The sequence below is a fragment of the Cupressus sempervirens genome, chromosome 5, assembly GCF_028749045.1.
Source record: "Cupressus sempervirens isolate cs-2001-9-10 chromosome 5, ASM2874904v1, whole genome shotgun sequence".
Taxonomy (NCBI): domain Eukaryota; kingdom Viridiplantae; phylum Streptophyta; class Pinopsida; order Cupressales; family Cupressaceae; genus Cupressus; species Cupressus sempervirens.
In genome coordinates, this window is record NC_143122.1 from 49,624,524 (window position 1) to 49,646,169 (window position 21,646).

At 33.1% G+C, this 21,646-nt stretch overlaps 1 pseudogene; it reads left to right on the forward strand.

Annotated features, from left to right (window-relative positions):
- The first annotated feature begins 394 nt into the window (after positions 1–394).
- The window catches only part of LOC149554489 (cellulose synthase-like protein H1), a 30,327-nt pseudogene continuing 9,075 nt past the window's right edge, over positions 395–21,646 (forward strand).

Consider the following 21,646-nt stretch of genomic DNA (forward strand, 5'->3'; position numbering starts at 1 on the left):
TGTGGAGTGTCGTGTGGTATATCAAAAAGAAAAAGGCGCATCTTCTAATACAAGTCTTTATCAGCCCATTCTGATTCCTAGCAGGCCATGAGAGTGTTTAAGTATACACTTTGTGGCAGGGTTACCAAGGACTAAGCAAGGGTTTGACAATATTTATGTTGTAGTGGACATATTCCAAAAAATGACACATTTTATCCCTTGTAAGACAGTCCATGATGCTTGTCAAATAGCTCATTTTTTTTTCAAGGAGGTGGTAAGAATCTATGGCTTACCTTTGAGCATTGTTTTAGACAAGTACACAAAGCTCATGGGTCACTTTTGGAAGATCTTGTGGCATAAGCTAGGCACCAATCTATCTTTTGGATCTTCCTATCATCCTTAGATAGACGGTCAAATGGAGGTCATCAATAGGATTCTTGGAAACTCACTAAGGTGCCTTAAAAAGGAACATGGCCAAGTTTGGGATCAACTTGTTGGGCAGGCTGAATATGCATATAATGATACAGTCAACAGATCAATTGGTAAGAGCCCTTTTGAAATTATTTATGGGTTGCATCCTAGAGGACCATTTGAACTAAGAGAGTTGAAGGATCATGCAATAGGTAGTGGCTATGTTGAGGACTTTTTTCACTCCGTGAGGGAACTGCATGAAATAGTAAGGAAGACCCTAACTGAAAATGCTAAGAAACTCAAGCATAATATGGATGATAGTAAGAGAGATGTGCAACCAAGTTGGAGATCTTGTGATGGTTCATCTAAATAGAGCAAGGTTGCAGAAGGGAGTTCCTCATAAGCTTCAGATGAGGAGGTTGGGACCTTGCCAAATACTGGTCAAGTATGGTAACAATTTTTACAATGTGGAGCTTCCTAAAGATATTGGGTTATCATCAATCTTCAATGTTGTTGACCTAGTTAGGTACAAAGGCCCTACTCCAGATGTTGATCAAATATTGACAGAAGTCACTCAAGATGTAGAATACTTGAATTTAACTCCTCCACCATCTAAGGCAACTGAAAAGCTACTTGATTCAAGGGTTTACAAGAAGACTAGGACAACAACGTATTGGGAACATCTTGTCAAGTGGCATGAAAAAGAAGATGTCGAGGCTACTTGGATCAAAGAGGCAGACTTCAAGAAGTTGGGCATAGACTCTAGCTTTTCTCAATCCAAGGATGGATTGAACTCTTTGTGTTTGGGGGAGTATGGTGTAGGAGCACCTAGGTTAACCCCTAGTCCTAGTTTCACATTTTGGTTTTTGGCATGTAGTGACCATAGCCAATTTATTTGGTTGTTTTTAGATCTTAGAAGGTCATGCATGTTTGCTCCTAGATGGATTTGACTAGGCTCAATCCATTCTAATTGTTTTTTAGTTGTTTTGCTTACCTTGTGTTTAGAATGCTAGGATGCAAGATTAGGGTCATGAGTCTCATACCATAAAAGTTTGGGGAAAGTTGGTTTTGAGGTGAATTTTTCCTCTATGGTGTTCTTACATGTCTTTTTACACAAGTTGGAGGTCATAATTTTTCATTTGAGGCAAAGTTGTCAGAAGTTGTCAACTTGTTACAAAATGTTGTCAACTAAGAAAATTTGGTCCAAATCATGCCTAGACATCATAAAGAGACCATAATAGGCCTATTTGGCAGTTTCCAAGGGTCACATGGAAAAATTGCTAAGAGATGCAAAAAGTTGTCAACAACTTTGAAAAATTGCTTGACAAGATGTTGACAAAATGATGCATTTTCAAGTGAATAAGGTTGATAGTTTGGATAACTATTTGAAACCTCTCGAGGAACCTATAAAATCATGAAGGAGACCCATTCCAAGGGTTAGATTTTGTAATGAGTGAATTTTGAAACTGGAAACCAATATAATATTGTTCCAAAATTGATAGAAGTCAAAGGTTTTTTAATTACATGAGCACTTGAATGGATTAGTGAACTTCTATTTTCATTTTATCTTTTTAGTCCATGCTCTTATAGTAATTTTTTTTTATATTGCAAGTTGGTAGGAGTTCTTTTGTTCAAAGGTTGAAAATCATTTGCAATTAGTCAGTTTGTTGTTATGTTTTGGAAATTGTTGTGAAAAATGGCTCCCCCATGAATCCTTACCATTGAATCATCATGGTCTTGAGGGACATGGAAGTGGAGTCTTTTTATAGTGTATATACAAAAAGGAGAAGCATGGAAAAACTGGTTTTCCATATTTCAAGTGATGCCCTAGGAAAGCTTTCAATACATGGCTATGTGATCACAATGCTAGCAAGTAGGATTTGGTGGATTGAATGTGTTGGATAGTTCAACTTGAGAGTTTTAGAAGGAGGAGGGATATATTAGGATGGTATGTGTGTGAAGATAAGTTTCTAAGACAATTTCTTCTATGCATTCCATGAGACCCTAATAGGTGTTGATTATAAATGCTTGAAACCCTTGCTTTTAGGCATAAAAGTAGCAAAGGGGTGTACGGACAAGTTGAGGACCCATGACCCACAAAATATTTTAGTATTACCAAAAGGGTATCCATATTTGAGAATGATTTTCCACCTTGTTAAGAGAAATTTGGAGTTTTTGCCCAAAAACTAAATTTGGAGGCCTAATTCAACTAGGCCTAATTAGGACATTTTTGCTAGGTTTGAAAGAACTAATAAGGAGAGCTATGGATTTTGAAGCCAAAAGTTTGGTTGAATTCCAAAATCCGTCAAATTGAATCCCTCACTCTTGGTTGAAAGTAGAATGTCCATTTTTGGTATAGTTGTGAGTTTGGGGAACAAGTTGGAATGTCCCTAGGATGGATGCAAGTTATGAAATCATTGGTGTAGCTGGATAGTAAAGTGTGGAGGGTAGGATAGATATCCTCTTGAGGTTAGGGTGCCAAAGGGGAACCCTAGTAGGCTAGGAGGAAGCCTAGGTAATTCCTCAGTGGAGAAAAGGGCTAGTAAGCAATCTATCTTACATTAGTTGTACACTTGGTTAATGAGTTTGTTATCCAAAAACTATAAGGTTGATGTGTGTGTGTAGAGAGATTAATAACAATGGTGGGTTTTTCAAAGGGATTAAATCATTTAATTACAAAGACATGAAATTATGAACAATATAAACTTTTTTTTTTTTTTTTTGTGTGTGCGTGTGTGTTTCTCACATAAAACACCATTTCAAAGTGAGAAGGTGGCTTGATATGATGAAAATTCCTTCAACCTTTCATAACACCAAGCTCATGCTTGATATTTATTATCCCTTACTTTCCAAAAGTAGTACTCAGAATGTACAATAATCTTATAAAGCCCAATCAATTTTTTTTATAAGAAACTTCTAAACAAGTTCTTTTTTAAGTTTTCCAAAGTCAATCACATTAATGTCAGATATAATCTCCATATCAATTTTGACTTCCATTTTGATTGTAGGTAGCTTCTCACTTTGTCTTGTATTACTTCATCTAATTACTCTCCTTTGAAAAATGTCACTATATTTTTAACTTAAAATTGACATTGATAATTTTTCGATAAACTATATAAAAATACCTTCACTAATTTTTCTATTTTCCTTTTCCAAAAAAAAAACCCTTAATCACTACCATTTGACTTTACGACTTCTCATTTCCTTCAAATTAATTCTATGAATCAAACTACCAATATATTTTATCCAAACTCAAGGCTCTCCTTGCACTCAAAATTCTATGTGCAACTCTTCTCTTCAAAACTATCATCTTGTGTAGATTGGTACTAGAATACACTAAGTTCTCATAGCCAATACTATCTTAGACGGTGTTTTGTGTTCAATTCTGAAAAATTATTGACTCTCATTAAATCACCAAATCAATGACAAAGCAATTATTTGGCCCACATGAGGTTTATGCCAGGTAATAACCATCAAACTTGACACACGCACAAGGAAAATATCGTATGAGCATTATAGATTCCATCATTTCATTTCGGTAAAAATCATCAAAGAGATGAGACAAAAAGCTTTCCATCACTAAAATAATATGCCATTAGTTTACCGTCATATGAAAACTAATAGAAATATAGAACTCATTGATAATCTCATTCATGATAGATGTTGGACTAGCAAATACCCAATGGAGATGCAACTGTCACTCCCATCTAGATTGTCTTACACCCATGACCATCATACACTAGTTTCAATCCGACTTGAGCACCCTTAGTTTATTGCCATTAAGCCTTGACACAATAAGAGTTTCTAACAACATGTAGAACACCATTTTTCTATATGCATGCCACATACCTACATTAATCAATATGGATGTAGTCAAGCACCACAGATACCACAATGAAGAGAATAAACTTGATCTATTCAATGAATATATAAATTATTGAAACAATAGTACTACGCAATTAATAAAATAGTATTTATAAACTGATATGATAACTCTGTACTAAATAATATAATGAGACATTTCCTTGCGTGTCTCCAACTTTATTGATGTACGCAACAAGTTGGATGATGGGATTCCCCTCCCACCTACTTCTACTTGTACTACGGTTGTTGTCTAACAACTTAGTAAATTTTAGACATTACTTAAAAAATAATAAAATAAATAAATATTACTCCTTTTGAAGACAATAGAACTCCACTATTGATCAAATAACATTGTTATAATGTCAACTTTCTTTTCATAATAACAACACAAATTTATGTCAAAGATAATAATTGATTAAGCTTAAAGCTTCTAATATTATTTATTTTGAATAAAAATAATATTCTAAATTAATAACTCTTCTCTTAAACTAAAGTTTAATTATTATTTTTAATACAAGCACATTTAACTTAGTGTCTCAGTGTCTTAGTGTAGAATCTTAACAAATACATTCCAAACAGTCCAATAAACATTGTTGAGTAATCCAGTTCCCCTCAAAAATATTGAAAAAAAACAAGGGAAAGAAACATATTTGATTGAAAGACAGGATTGCGTTGGAAGCGCATATATAAAACAAAGAGGAAATTACAATAACAATAATAATAGTCAAAATACTGGATGTGAAATGAACACATATAGCAATAATTAAAAGTGTCGTATTGTCTTAGCTCTCTTACCTCCACTGAAAGAGCATCTGAGTCTTTCCAAGAAAGCAAGAAAATTGTCATTTCTTGAACTTCTAGAAACATTTATTAACCTAGATGTTGCAAGGAGCATCCTTAATGCCAAGAACATAAGGTTCATAATCAATACAGATAAGTATGAGCTTCACGACAAGAAAATCTATTGGTCAAAACTACAATTCAACGAAGCTTCCTCTCTATAAAACTCACAACTATGAACACACTATCCACATAGAATTATTGTATTCTCTCAAATAATTTGGACTGTGATGATTAGTATTCTCATTAACTAATGGAGAAAGTACACTTAAGTTCGAGTGACTGTAATAGCTCTTTTTCATGAGAAGTACATTCATATGTCATATGTCTATATAGCTTTTTCATGCTTTCACCTGTTGCTTCTACTTAGTTTCTTGACATATCATTTATTGTATTCCCTTGATGAATATTACGGAGTAATATGGATCATTGCTTTTTGCTGCGAGCTTTAGTTTTGTTTGCAATTTGTTTTTTAATCTCAACTAGGTATGGCTGTCGGTTGAGTACAAAGCATATCCGAGAGGCTTGCACTTTGGCGAACAAAAGAGAAACACCATCCATGTTTAATATCAATATTATACGGCTTGTATTACTTAAAACTTTACATTTTATGTATTAGTTATAAACTTTCATTATTATTTGTGTTACAAGATGGTGTAGAAATTGCTTCTAAGCTTCTTCCTATGGATATAATTATCACCACAACTGACCCTTTTAAGGAATCTGCTATTATAACTGCAAACACTGTTGTTTCAATGCTTGCATTAGCTTATCCTATAGAAAAAATTGCATATTATGTATTAGATGATGGTGGGTCTCCTATTACTTTCCACTCTATGGTGGAGACCTTGGAATTTGCAAACAAATGGGTGTTGCACACATTGCATAATATTGTTATATTGTATTATTTTATTTTATTATGTAATTTTGCACCTAAATGAACGTGCCATAGGTAAAAATTCTTATGGGATATACTTGATGAGTTGTATTGTAATATTGTGATAATGTTTGATGTAATTATTTAATATTGGAGAAAAGAATTAAAATTTCTAATATTAAATGTGGGATAAAGGGGGTTAGGTAGCACATAGTTTATGTAATACCACTTGGTGGTTTTGTGGGACTTGCTACTATATAAGTAACCATAAGGGTAGTTGTTGGTGTGAGAAAGCATAAGGCAAAAAGGGCAAGAGTCGAGTGGGACAAGGCTTGACAAGTTAACCAAGGGAGCATTTGTGAAGGTTGGAAGCATGACATGGGATGTGTGGATTCATGCTTATTCACATGGATTGATTGGTTGTGGCTATGACTTGAAGGCTGTCATGGTTGTATTGCAATGATAATTTTGCTAAATAATACATGGTGATGAATGCTTTTGGAGGCTAGGTTTTTTCTCTCAATGAGGGTTTCCTAGGCTATATCTTGTGTCACATTTTTGACGATATGTTGTCTATTCTCTTGCATGTGGATTTCAATTACATATTTATTTCATATCAGATTATAGGTTATGTAGAAATGGTTATATTATTTGTTGCAAGTTTTCTTAAAAGTGGTATTAGAGCTATGGTTTTATTATTGTAACCCTAGATTGAATCATGAGAGGATAAAATAAAAGGAAAGATATATAAGTTTTTATTGCAGGTCTGAGGGTTTTGGATTTGTTCTTATGATAGGATATTGTAAGATTTTGGGCGTGTGAAATTGTTGGACAAAAGAGTTTTTCAGATGTTTCATTTAAATGAGGAATTTAGTGGGGAGCTGCAGAAATGACCTCTTGGGTAAAAACAAATCTCACCATTGGATTTGGGTTAACATTTGGCTATGTTTAGAGGAAATGAAAGAGTTTTTTAGTTTCAACCCATGATGGCCATCAAATTTAATTTCGTCAAAATTTTCATCACAAAAAAAGTTGCAATGAAAATGGTAAAAAGACTGTCTTAGTAAAACAACTATAACTTTATTTTAGGATATCAAAATTGAGACTTTTTTAAGGCATTGGAAAGCTATTTCAGAGCACTATAACTTGGTGTAGATTTGGTTATGTTATTTTTGACATTTTGTTAGGTTTTAAGAGCCTAAAAGTCAGATGTTGTTTATTTTAAACACAAATTAGGGCATATCTTGGACATACAGAATCAAATTTTTGACTTTCAGTAGTCAACAGAAAGTTTTTGGAGAGCTCTATACATTGGCTCAAATTCGATATAGGTTTGGTATGGTTTATTTGGTGATATATTAATTTGAACTGTTTATGGTATATATTGATTATGGTAGCATTGTGAGTTTATGACATTGTATATTTTAAAGATTTAAGATTTGATGTAATTATATACTCAGTTCATATTTCAATTTGGTCTCATGATGATATGCTTATCAGTATTAGGTTTGGATATGTATGATGACTTGATGGGTTTACAAGTTATGCAGTGTTGTAAGCGGTCTATACTTATAGGTTAAATTTATAGCTTGATTATGGGTTATCTTTGCCCATTGATCTTTCATTATTGATGCATATTTAGATTGGTAGCTTGGATTTGGGTTGTCTATGCCCTAAGTCACATGATTTTATGATTTTTCTTCATATAGAAGGGATGAGATGTTGTTACCAGGTATAGTCATAGTGAAGGATTATGGTTGACTATTTTATGCTGACAGGTTAGATATATTGAGAGTTAGATGTTTAGTTCAGAGATGTGATCACAATGCCATGGATTTTGGCATGACATGATTAGATATATAGGTGCATCCTTGATGTTCAATAGTTTGGATTCCTTATTTGGTTATGGTGGTATATCTTCTTGGTTTGAGGATTATGGTTATTTGATTTCTTTTAAGGAGCTCATGATGTGCACTTTTTTTTGATGGTTTGATGCCTTGGTTGATTCTCATGGTTAGATATTAGAAGATGCTTTTTCATCATGATATCATGGATAGCTTGGATACATGATTTAGTGGGAGCTTGTAGCAGTGATGAGGTGATAGTGGAGGATTACTTCCTAGTTTGGTTTGTATCTTCTTGGTTTCACTTGGTACTAACACTTTGGTTGTGTGAGTGTAGACCTGGAGGATCTTCATGTAGGAGATGGATTTTATGATGCCATGGGTGACTTGGTACCAAAATTGAGTGGGTGCTATTGGCATTAATATATTTATTGAGTGTTTGTAGATGTTGGAGATTTTTCTTAGATAATGTTGCTGCAAAAGCGTCTTTGAAATTTGCATTGTACACATTTTATCTTCATGGTGTATGGAGATGGTTCTTCATGGTATGTGGAGATGGTTTTCTTCATGGTGTATGGAGATGGTTTCATCTTGAGGACTAATGAGGTTCTTAGTAAATGTGTGATTTATGCTTTCATTTGACATGTTATCCTTGGTGTTAGGATGATTTCATTATTATATCATGATATAATCTTGATGCACATTTAGAGTTTTGACATGTTATAGTATATTCATATGGAGCATTTTATCTCTTTGGTTAAGATGGTTAGATCATGCTGTCATGTTTATGTTCCTGAGGCCATGGTTGGAACTTTGAAAATGATCTTAGTTTAATTTCTTGGTATTGAGTAAATTGATCATAAGCTAGATACTTCATGATATTTATATGTTGCATTTGGAGTTGGCATGGATTGATTGGTTGCAGGTGCTCATGGATACTTAGAGATGGTAGTGATGTTGATTTCTCTTGGATTGGAGAAATATTTGTTACTTGAGAGGTATAATCCATTGTTTCTCTTAGGTGCATTTTATTTATGCTTGTCTTTCATAGATATGGATCTTGAGTTATGGTACATGAATTAGTTTTGGAGGGTTCATTTGAAAGATGGTTTAGCATTGGTTATCTCCATTTTCATATGTTTTTATGATGGTTGCGTTTGGGAGATGGTTTTATATTTGGCATATTCCTTGAGTTAGGAATGCTTTATGAGTTTGATCTTCTTGTGAGAGGCTTATATCCATAATTAGTTATATGGTATGGTTTGGATTTTATTGAGGTTTCTTGGTTGGGATTTTATGGAGGAGATCATACCTACACAATTTACATCTAGAGGTATGTGTAGAAGGACATGATACAAGTTATGATTTGCATAGTTTCTCTTTGTTCTTAGTTATCTTCTTGGATGTTCAATTTTTCTTACACTAGATTTGAGATTGGTTAGAGATTTTGATCACTTGTTTGTGCTCATGTATGCCATGTGAGAGATTACATGGTTATTGTTTTATCTCTTTCCTCTATTGGTTATGGAGAACTTGGGAGAGTGTTGGAGACTTTTTATGAGAGTTCTTCTTGTAGGTTATTGGTTTATGTATTGTTGATGTCCTTAAGATTACATGGATTCACTTCTTTGAGATGTTATGAGTGGATTAGTTATAGGTTTGACATTATCTTTTATAGTAGGAGCTTCTTGGTATATATGTGGTAGGTATTGCTCTTAAGGCGTGTGATTGCAGGCTATAGATTGGATATGTTGATGATGTGAGATTCACTTGGTATACCTTTGGAGGTATGGATAGTTGGATGTGTTTGGCATTTGCTATGGGTGCTATTTAAGCTATGGATATTTTGACAACTATAGATACATGTGATTACCTTTGGATCGGGTTTTTGTTCTTTTCATTTTAGTTTGTGTAGGATTTTATGATCTTCTAATGTGACAAGTTGGGTGGCTTTCTCTTTGGATGGCTTCTATATATGTCTGGTGGCAGTGGCATAATAGAATGTGGTTTCTCTCATGTTTGAGATGTTAGATACTTTTATTTTTTTGTGAATACTAGGATGGAGCACTTCATGTACTTTGATCCATTATGGTGGATGTGTTGGGAGATTTATGTGGCTACAGATTGATCCTATGCAATGCATACAACAAGTGGGAGATTGTTGAGATAATGGGTGTTGCACACATTGCATAATATTGTTATATTGTATTATTTTATTTTATTATGTAATGTTGCACCTAGATGGACATGCAACATATAAAAATTCTCATGAGATATACTTGATGAGTTGTATTGTAACATTGTGATAATATTTGATGCAATTATTCAATATTGGAGAAAAGAATTAAAATTTTCAATATTAAATGTGGGGTAAATGGGGTTAGGTAGCACATGGTTTATATAATACTGCTTGGTATTTTTGTAAGACTTGCTACTATAGAAGCAACCACAAGGGTAGTTGTTGGTGTGAGAAGATAGAAGGAAGAAAAGGACAAGAGTCGAGTGGGACAAGTCTTAATAGGTTAGCCAAGGAAGCATTTGTGAAGGTTGGAAGCATGACATGAGATGTGTGGATTCATGCTTGTTCACATGGATTGCTTGGTTGTGGCTATGGCTTTGAAGGCTTCTGTGGTTGTATTGCAATGATATTTTTGCTAAATAATACATGGTGAAGAATTCTTTTGGAGGCTGGGTTTTTTTCCCTCAATGAAGGTATATCTTGTGTCACATTTTTGATGGTATGTTATCTATTCTCTTGCATGTGGATTTTAGTTACATATTTATTTTAGATCTATAATGGGTTATGTGGAAACAATTATATTCTATGTTGCAAGTTTCCTTACAATGGGTGCCCTTCTGCAAGAACTTCAATATTGAGTTAAGGGTTCCATTAATGTATTTCTCCAAAACACCCAAGTCATTAGATACAAAATTTCTCCAAAAATGACATGTTATGAAGGTATTATAAATACCTATTCAATTTTAACTAGACTTGAGATTGTTGTATAGGACTTTACTCTATTTTCCCAAATCTTTTAGTTTAAATTTGATGTATCTTGCTAAAACTATAATTAATTTAAACATTACCCAAGTAGGTGTTAATTTTTTAAAACATATATCCTTGGCTTCTTTGGCTATCATGTATTATAATCTCAAGTAGTAGACATTAATTCTACAAGAAAATGATGATATATGTAAGTAGCTTTAAGAAAAATTGCATTTTTTTTGGCAGGTTGAATATATATGTATGAAGAAAAGGTTTTCTGATGCATTCAAGACAAGACATGTCACATTGCCATCTACTTCCGAGAATGGAGTTGATGATTTCATGTACAAAAGCTTCAATGCTAAAAACCATTCGAGTATAGTGAAGGTGATGATAAATTACTAATAACATCACCATCATGAAAGAACCTTTTGGAATACTATTATTCTTTTCCTTGACTTATGGAAAAATGAATTCTTTTTCAAATTTTCCATGACTTGTTCAAAATTGAATTCTAATTGCAAATATGTTCTACTTGTATGCACAGGTTCTTCATGAAAACAGAGAAGGCCAAGGAAATGAAGGTTTTGTTCTCCAAACTTAGTATACGTTACAAGAGAAAAAAGGCCACTGTTTAACCATCATTACAAAGTTGGAGCTCTAAATGCTATGGTACTAATTCGGTTATGCTTATATCTTGTTTTTCAGTAGGATTTGCTGCTAGATTTTAGAAGTATTTTGTTTTGTAAACAAAATATTTTTAGACTCATGTTTGGGTTAAGGGTTATTATTCATTATTGTGTGAAAATTGTTACATCTGGGCATAGTAGTGCTTAATTCTTTTTCTTGTCTTCGTTTGTTGCTACTATCCATCTTGTTTCATAAATATTTTCTTGCTAAAATAGGGCAAAATAGAGCATTGCAAGAATTTTACACAAACACAATTATTTTATTGATCTTCCATGCTGATCTATTACGTATTGCAACCTCTTAAAAAAATTACATTATATAGTCTTTTATAGAGGTTGCAGCTTCTAAAAATATCATTATTTTCCACTTTATATTTTGCATATTTATCATGTATTATTTAATACATTCAACATGCATTATTCCAACTAGCTAACTGAGATTTTATAATCTAATCTATGGAGATATTAACTCACACTCCATCCTCAATCTTTATTATCATCAATAAAAATTTTCCTTGCTTGTAAGAATGATGGTGATGGTGATGGTTAAAAAAGCTATGCTGAAACTGTGAGTTCGAACATCAATCATTTCAACAAAGACATGAGATCTTTTCAAGGGTCCATATACCTTATAATCAGTATATTTATAACATAAAAATATTGATGGAAGAGCCTATTTGATATGGAGTTCTTAATTGTCTTCTATTATTTGTTTTGGTGATGCAAACAAACACACTTTGAATTTATTGTCATTATATAACATTGGTGGTGGTGAATTCTTAGGCAAGGGTTTCGGGACCGATGAGAAACGCTCCTTTCATTCTTAATTTGGATTGTGATATGCACATCTATGACTCGAGAATAATAAAAAATGCTATTTTCTTTTATATAGACTGCCCTTCTGAAAGACACTATGGTTTTATTCAATTTCCATGGTTGTTTTATGGAACCCTTGAGGATGAACCTTTTGGAAATAAGTTAAAATCAACTTTCAATGTAAGTGAATTTAAATATTGTAATATGTCTGGTTAGGAAAATGTGACCATTTAGAAATTAGTTAACTAACTAGGGGTTAGGGTTTCTTTGAAATATATTTAGATCATTTTCAAAGGAATGAATGCAACCCAAGGCCCCCTTTATGTAGGAACATGCTACTTCCATAGAAGAAAAGGTTTATATGGAATCCCATCTACAGATCAATAGAGCAATAAGGAAAAATGTCTTAGTATCAAGGAAAAAGGTAAGGAAACAAGCAAGCAATGCCCAACCAAAATAAAGTGTTTCTTTTTGCATGAAATGGGGATTTAAAACTTTTTCTAATTTATCCCCTTGATAACCTTTGTAGAAGTTTAGCTCATCATTTGGGATTTGGGCTAATCTTCCACTTATCCTCAAGGAGAACTAAATTTGGAAAATTGTTTATTGTAGAAAAAATTAAGCTCTTTTGTTTCCTACAGTGTTTCAAGATGAAGCTCTAAGAAGTGCATTTAGAGTATCTTCTGCTCTTGTAACATATGTTCAGGCCATTATGAGAGAAAATGAGTTCCAAAATAAGTCATGTGCTTCACTGGCTATAGAGGAAGCTCTGACGGTTGCGAGTTGTAGCTATGAAACCAAAATTTCTTGGGGAAGAGAGGTAAGCCTAATTTCTATTTGAGGAATAATCTTCTAAAAAGACAAACATAAATTATCAATTTATATATATTGTTATCATTTTATATAATTAAGTTTGGAAATGAAAGTCAACTTCAACTATTTAACACTTTTAGTCTAATAATCAACCTTTAGTATGTGATGTTCAAGCCATCAGCACCTTACATTCCTTATGAGAATAATAACCACATAATCAAGCCAAAAAAATAGATAAGTACTTGATTAAAAAAAAATAGTAATATATATTGTGAATTTGTGACATATTACATGTGGGGTGGATGTATGGATCTTCTATTGAGGATGTCATGACAGGGCTGAAAATTCATAGCGTAGATTGGCATTCAATATATTATGCCCCTGAGTAGCCTGATTTCATCGAATTTCCACCAAGGAATGGTCCAAACACTCTTTTGCAACAAAAGAGATGGGGCACATGATTGTTAGAAATATTGATAAGCAGATTGTCTCCTTTTTGGGGTATGAAAAGACAATTCATACTTTGCTAGAGGATGCTTTATGCTTATTGTACCATCTTGCCAATCATCCCAATTCCAATATTGGTTTATGTGTTATTTCCCACATTTGGTTTATTGAGTAGCAAATCATTCCTTCCCAAGGTAAGCTACAATGAATCATTCAATAATAGATCAAAGTTCTTAGATAAAAATTAGGTTCCTTTTATTCCAGTATTTCTTTCTAGTATTCTATTTCATTGAACTACTTTGGGTATTTGTGAACATTGTAGTTAATATCTTTCTCTAAAAATAATGGAGATACATTATTATTCTTGCATATTGAAGACCCCACATTTATAGTTGCAGCTAGTTTATTCCTTTCAATGTATGGAAATGATCATTCTGGATATCTTATGGTGGGTTACTCTACAAGAGAATGGTGGAATAATTAGAGGATGACATTGATATCAAGATTATCTTCACAATTGTTTGCATTATTTGATATTGTGATGAATTTGATAGGATTGTCTAAAATATCTTTTTTTGTAACCCCAAAAGGTGGTGAGAATGAGGAGGGTAATGAGGGTGATTTTACCTTCAATTCTTCTCCTTTGTTCATTCCACCAACTATAGTAGTATTGATTAACTTAGTAGCTTTAGTTCAGAGCACTTTGGAAATTGTGGATGGGTAATGTAAAGTGAAGGACAAGTTATTTGCAGTGCTTGGGTGGTGATAAATCTGTGGCCCTTCTTGAGAGGATTTGTGAAAAAGGGTAAATACAAATTGCCATGGAGTCTGGTCATCAAAGTTGGCACTTTGGTAATACATGGATCCTTTAAACAATTATTTTCTGTGAAAGTTAAATGGGTGACCTCCATTGGGTTCCTTTTACTTAACATCCCTTGTATGTATCAAGTTAATAATGGGATTTCTTGATCTATTAATAGATAGTTCATTTAGGATGGTGTGGCATAAGGCTTGCATGTTAATGGTCACATATTTATTTGACAAAATAGAGACACTAACAATTTAAAGATGGTGTGACTTTGGTTATCACTTCTTTATTTTGGATCAAAATAAAGAGACATCTTAGGATAACAATTAAACAATTAAACAAGATACACTCTTATCTGGACAAAATCTCTTTCAAATGGGTTTTTTGAAGAAATTATTTAAATTAAGTAAAGTGACTAATTTTTCTTTATTGATTTTGATTGTTTGTGTATGGAGATGTTCCTACATTATCTATTGTATCATATATGTAGGATCAACTAATATTTATAGTATGTCAGTTCTTTAATTTTATGGAAATAACTTTTGTACAAGACATATTGGGCTCATACGACTCTATCCTATTTTACACCATGTGTTTGTCTTATCATCATTATTGCTTGCTATCTACATATTTGTAGTGTTTGGTAGATAGAACATCTCAAATTACCTACAATAACTATAAATATTGGTGATTCTCAATGAAGACTTTATTTAGTTATTAAGATATATGAAACCTTGTGGAGAATATGAGTTTTTCAAACCTATGGATTTGTTGAGAAAAGATTGATACAAGTATGAGGATGTGTTTCAATCATTATTTTGTCACTAATGTCAAACCTGCTACTTGCTAGTAAATAGTTGATTTGAGTACTAGCATTTATTTGATTGATGAAGAGGATTTGATCAAATTTGATAACAAGAGCACCTAGAGAAAAGATTGAGTTATGGTATGAAAAAGGAATACAAAGATTAGTTAAGACAATGATGATATAGTGTATTGCTTATCTACTCAAGGTTGCACAGTTTGGATACACTAATTAAGTCTAAAAGAACATGTACGAAGAATTGTGTCTACCAAGCTTGATCAAGTGCATAGTAGGTGTCGAGAAAAGTTAGTGCAAGCCAAGCAAAAAATTTGTTGGAGTTGAGAAAAGTGAACATAGTGTAAGGTGAGTAAAGTTTAGTTGGTGTCAAGCATCAATAAACTTTAGTACGTGCCAAGTGAATTGATAGTGGATGTCGAGCATCATAGGTTAGTTGATGTCGAGTGCTAGTATTCATGTTAAATCAAAGATTTGACGAATCTGAGTTGACTATTTTGTTTTCTTGAATTGTGTGAAGCATGTGGAAGATAACTATATGATGAGCTGATGGCACAAAATTTAAGGTAAACCATTTTGAGGTGAGTTCAAGGAAGATTGAGGAAGAAGTTTGAAGAGGAACCAAATGGAAAAGTGGGTAGATTCATTGTATCCTACCTTATCCTACCTAACCCAAAAATGGATGATTGATGTTAAATGACAAAAGATCATAAATCTCTATTTATAGAGAGAGCTGGTCAGAAGAAAAGGTTATCATGTGCAAGAACCTAAGGAAGACAAGAAGTCTAGGGCATTGCTTCATTTAGTGACTGAATAAAAGAGGTCGTTATTGGAAAGCAAAGCAAGAAGGCTTAAGAGTATGAATTCTTGAAGGGTGAACAAGCTACCAAAATTGAAGTGTGTGAAAGCCAAGTAAAATGGATGATTGAAAAAAAGATATTTAATCTGCAAGTGAGTTGTAATTTGTTGTTAGATCAAGCCTGACTATTACTTTCTAATCATTGTATCAGTCTAGGGTAACCCCTTTGGATTAAGGTTGACCTAATAGTAATTTGTAAATCCTTTAACTAGGTGACATTCCAAGTGAATGATCTAAAGTTCTCTAATAAGACTCGCTCCTAATAGGGTGATTGAAATCCTCTAACCAGGTCACATTTAACAGTGTGTATTGTAACCTTTAAAATGGTTGGCCTTTTACAAGGCATCACTTAAGAAGAGTGAGAATTAGTAGCATGTTACTAGTGGTTTTTTCCAAATTGGGTTTTCACATAAAATTCTTATGTCAAATGTGTTATTGAATCTGTTATGCTTCATGTTTATATTTATGCAAAGTTGTTTTGATCTAGGATAGTAACCTAAATTTTTGAAGTGTTGTATGGTCTAATGGATGCATGCATAATAAGGTTTTATGAATATGGGTTCGTTGAGCTATGAAAATTTTTATTTGTACATTTGGAGCTTTAATAACTAATTCACCCCCCCCAAGTTATTCTAAAGAATTCCAACAATTGGAATGAGAGTGCCATAGTGCTTAAGAGGACTAGTTTGAAGGTACTGGAAGCAAAAGATCAAGATGTCAAAAAGAGAGGTACCCAAGCTTAGCAAGGAGAAATTCCCTACATGAAATTTTTTGATGAAGCTACACCTAGGAGGTCTTGGAGACCATGCACTATCTACCATCATCACTGAGCATGTCAATCTTGTTGGAGCCCTAACTGTTGATGATCTAAAAAAGAAGAAAGAATAGAATAAAAAAATGTTGGAGATTGCCTCTACCCTAAGTTATGTTGAGTTTGATGAAATCAATGGTTGTCATTTGGCAAGAAGATCTGGGATGAGCTCTTCACACCATTTATGGAGGAGATGCAAATATTTTGAGAGCTAGATCTAAAAGTCTTAGAGGTTAGTTCAATGATATGAGAATGTAAGAAGGTGAGAATGTTGCTCAATATTTCTCTAGAATAAAATATGTTTTTAATGCTATAAAAGGAGCTACTGGTAAGATAGAGGATGATATTGCATTAAGAAAAGTACTGAGAACACTACTACCCATCTATACTATTAGAGTTTTTGCCATAAAAGAATTAAGATGTATACTAGGTTCTAAGCTAACTCTTGAAGGTTTGATAGATAGGCTCATTCCTTTGAGCTCTCTAATTTTGATAACTTCAAATTTGACAATGTTGAATCTACTTTCAAAGCTAAGTTTTCATCAAAGGAACCTAAAGAAAAGAAGAAAAGGTAAATTATGTTTCTAGTGACACTAACATAGATGAGGAGGATGTAGAATAGCTTGAAGAACTTCTAGCAAGGAGATTTCATAGAGGAAAAGACAAATTTAAAGGTAAGTTACCTATCACATGTCTTAATTGCAATGAGGTTGGTCATATTCTTGTTGGATGTCCAGAGAAGAAGAAAAATGGAAGTGGAGACAAATAAAAAGTAAAATAGATGAGGAAAACAAAGATTACAAAGACAAAGGTAAAAAGTCTTGTTACATTGCAGAAGAGGAAGCCAAAGATGGATTTGATGACCATGATGATGAAGTGGTATATGTTGTAATGAAGGATGATTCTGATGAGGATGAGGAAACTACACTAGTGTCCTGTGTGAACAAGAAGGACAAATGGATCATTGATAGTGGGTGTTCACATAACATGACTAGAGATAAAAGTATGTTCATTACCTTGAATTATTATGATGGAAATAGTGTAAAGTTTGGTAATGATGCACCCTGTCTGATAAAAGGAAAATGATCTATCAAACTCATAGAAAAGATTTTAAAGAACAATTCTTATTATGTTGAAGGACTTAACTATAATTTGTTGAGTGTGTCACAATTGAATAGTTCAGGTTGCAAGGTTGAGTTTGAGAACAAGATAGTTAAGATCTATGATACTGATAGGAAACTAATCGAGAAAGGTGATCAAACCAGAGGTAATCTATTTTATCTTGATATGAATAATGCTACTTGTCTTGTTGTAGAATTTGATGATGTATGGTTATGGCACAATAGGTTATTTCATGTTAAATTTGATAATTTAGTCAGTATCAGTAACATGAAAAGAGTGAGAGGTTTTCCTAAATTGAAGAAACCTAACAATATAATTTGCAAACAATATCAGTTAGACAAGATGACAAAATCTAGTTTTAAAAGTAAGACTCACACCTCTAAAATAATTCTAGAGATTATTCATACTGACTTGTGTGGACCAGCTAATGTGCAAAGCTACAAGGGTGACAAGTACAGTATCCTATTTGTTCATGATTATTCTAGGATGATGATAGTTATGTTTCTAAAATAGAAATCTGATGCTTTTCAAATATTTAAGTGGTACTTAGCTAGAGTTGAAAAGGAAATAGGCAAAAGCCTAAAATGTATGAGATCTGACAAAGGTGGAGAATTTATATCAAATGAGTTTAAGATGTTTTGTAATAACAGAGGAATCAAAAGACATACATCTACACCTAAGACCCCCACAAAATGGAATTGCTAAAAGGAGGAACAAATCTATAATGAACTATGCTGAGACACCCATGATGGAGAAGAATGTTTCTTTCAAATACTAGAGAGAGGTTGTAAGTATAGTTGTCTATACCTTGAACTGTGTGCAAGTCAAGAAAGGTACTCATTCAACACCTTTTGAATTATGGTATGGATACTCACCAAATGTAAAATATTTTAAAATATTTGGAAGCAAGTGCTATATTCTTAAAGATTTTAGGAATGGTAAATTAGATGCTAAAAGTGAAGAAGGTATATTCCTTGGCTATTCCACAAGAAGTAAAGCTTATATGTGTTTAAATGCTAACAACAACAAAGTTGTGGAAAGTGCAAATGTGAAGTTTCATGAATATACAAAGGTACATAAGGCTGAACCTATGAAGGAACCAAAGGAATATAAATCTTTTGTATACTTTTATGAAGGAATGCCTGCTGATGAAGATGATGTAAATCAAGTTGCTAATAAACAATAAGTTTTAGTGACTATCAAGTCATATACAATGAATGTCGAGTTGCATTCAAGAACTAAGCTACAATAAGGAACCAAGTTGCAGATAGAAAATGAGGCACATTTTGGTTCTAAAATTAGTGTACATGAAAGAGATGTTGAATTACCTGATAGAGAAGTACATAGTGATTTAGAAGTTGATAGACCAAATGAGGAAAATAGAGTAGAACCAAGATTGTCAAAGTATGTCAAAAGACATCACCCTACTGAACAAATTATTGGACACAGAGATGTTGGACCAATGGCAAGAAATAGGCTGAGAAGTGATGCATGTTTTCTAAGCATGCATGAACCTAAGATAGTGAGATATGCCTTAGAAAATGAAGAGTGGAGTAAAGCCATGAAAGAAGAGATTGAACAAATTGAGAAGAACAAAACATGGACTCTAGTTCCCAAACCAAAGTACAAGAATGTGATTGGAACCAAGTGGGTGTATAGAAACAAGTTAGATAAGAATGGTGAAGTCATAGGGAATAAGGCAAGATTAGTTTGCAAGTGGTATGCACAAGAAGAAGGGATAGACTATGGAGAAACATTTTCTCCTATTTCAAGATTGGAAGGAGTAAGAATTCTGCTTGTTTACTTTGCACACAAAGGTTTCAAAGTTTATCAAATGGATGTAAAAAATTTATTTCTAAATGATATATTAGAAGATGAGGTTTACATAAAACAACTAGAATGATTTTTTGATGCTAACAATAAGAACATGGTATATAGATTATACAAAGCTTTATATGGTTTAAAGAAAGCCCCAAGAGCATGGTATGAAAGGATTCATACTTATCTTGTGAAGATTGGATTTGAAAGGAATGATGATAAAATCAATCTATAATTGAAGATAGAAGGAGGTAAAGGTATTTTACTAGCTGAATTTTTTGTTGATGATATCATATTTGGAGGTCAAGATGGATTAAGGCATTTGCAAATGAAATGAAGAAAGAATTTGAGATGTCTATGTTTGGAGAGATCAAGTTATTTGGTGGCTTGCAAGCATATCAAATGAACTATAATATATACATCACTCAGTCTAAGTACGTGAAGGAAATATTTGAATTTTTTTGGATTAGAAGATTCAAAACTAGTTAGCACACCTATGGTGACATGACACAAGTTGTCAAAGAATGATGATTTAGCTAATGTGATTCAAACATTGTATAGGTCTATGATTGAAAAATTGCAATATGTAGTACATAGAAAACCTAACATTGCATTATCTATTGGGATAGCTGCAAAATTCTTTGCTAATCTTAAGAAGAATCATTTGATGGTTGTTAAGAGAATAATGAGATATTTGAAAGGAACATAACACTATGGTTTATACTACAAGAAAAATGATAAATTTGAGTCAAGAGCCTACACTAATGTTGATTGGGTTGGAAACATTGATGATAGAAAGAGCAAAAGTGGAGAAGCATTTTTCTTAGGAAAGAGGTTGGTCACTTGGACCAGCAAGAAACAAAATTGCATTTCTCAATCTATTGTTGAAGCAGAATATGTGGTTGGTGCAGTAAATTATACAAACATTGTATAGATCAAAAAACTACTCAAAGGTATGGAGGAAATCATTTAACCTATGGTACTTTATTGTGATAATACAAGTGCTATAAATATATCAAAGAACCTTGTGATGCACACAAAGACTAAGCACATTGCAATCAAGTATCATTACTTGAGAGAGTTAGTTCAAGACAAAGAAGTGAGGATGGAATATGTGAATACAAAAGAGAAGATATTTGATATCTTCACAAAAGTTTTATCTAAGGATGCTCATGAGTATCTAAGAGGTAAACTAGGGGTGATACCCCTATCCAAAGCTACTTAAGAAGCATAAATAGTGCCCTACATCAATTGAGATGAATGACATATGTTACACATTGATGCAATGGATCTTACTTTAGGAGCTATTTAAAGTAATCAAAGAGCTAAAGCAATAGATTAGTCATAAGTAAGGTGATAGAGGGAGGAACTAAAATTGTTAACACCTGCATGTTGAGATGACAAGTCTTTGGCATTTTTGTCAAAGAGGGAGAAATAGTAAAGGGAGAAATGAAGAATACCAAATAGAGGAAGAAATACTTTAGAAGGAGAAAGAAATATGAAATATCTGCTGAGAGGGAGATAGTGCACCTGATGTTTATGAAAGAGGGAGTGATAAGAGAAAATCAAAAGGAGAAGCCATGCAAGATGATAGATGAAGGGAGTGATAAGGAAGAGTTGATTGTTTGTTGATCAGAATAGAATTTTGTAGCCTATACAGAAGATGAAAACTCCTGATAGAGGGAGATATTTCAATACAAGGAATTATTTTGATTTTTGTATTTTTGTTTGTATTGGATTGCCATCAATACCAAAGATGGAGATTGTTGAGAAAAGATTGATACAAGTATGAGGATGTGTTTCAATCATTATTTTGTAATTGATGTCAAACTTACTACTTGT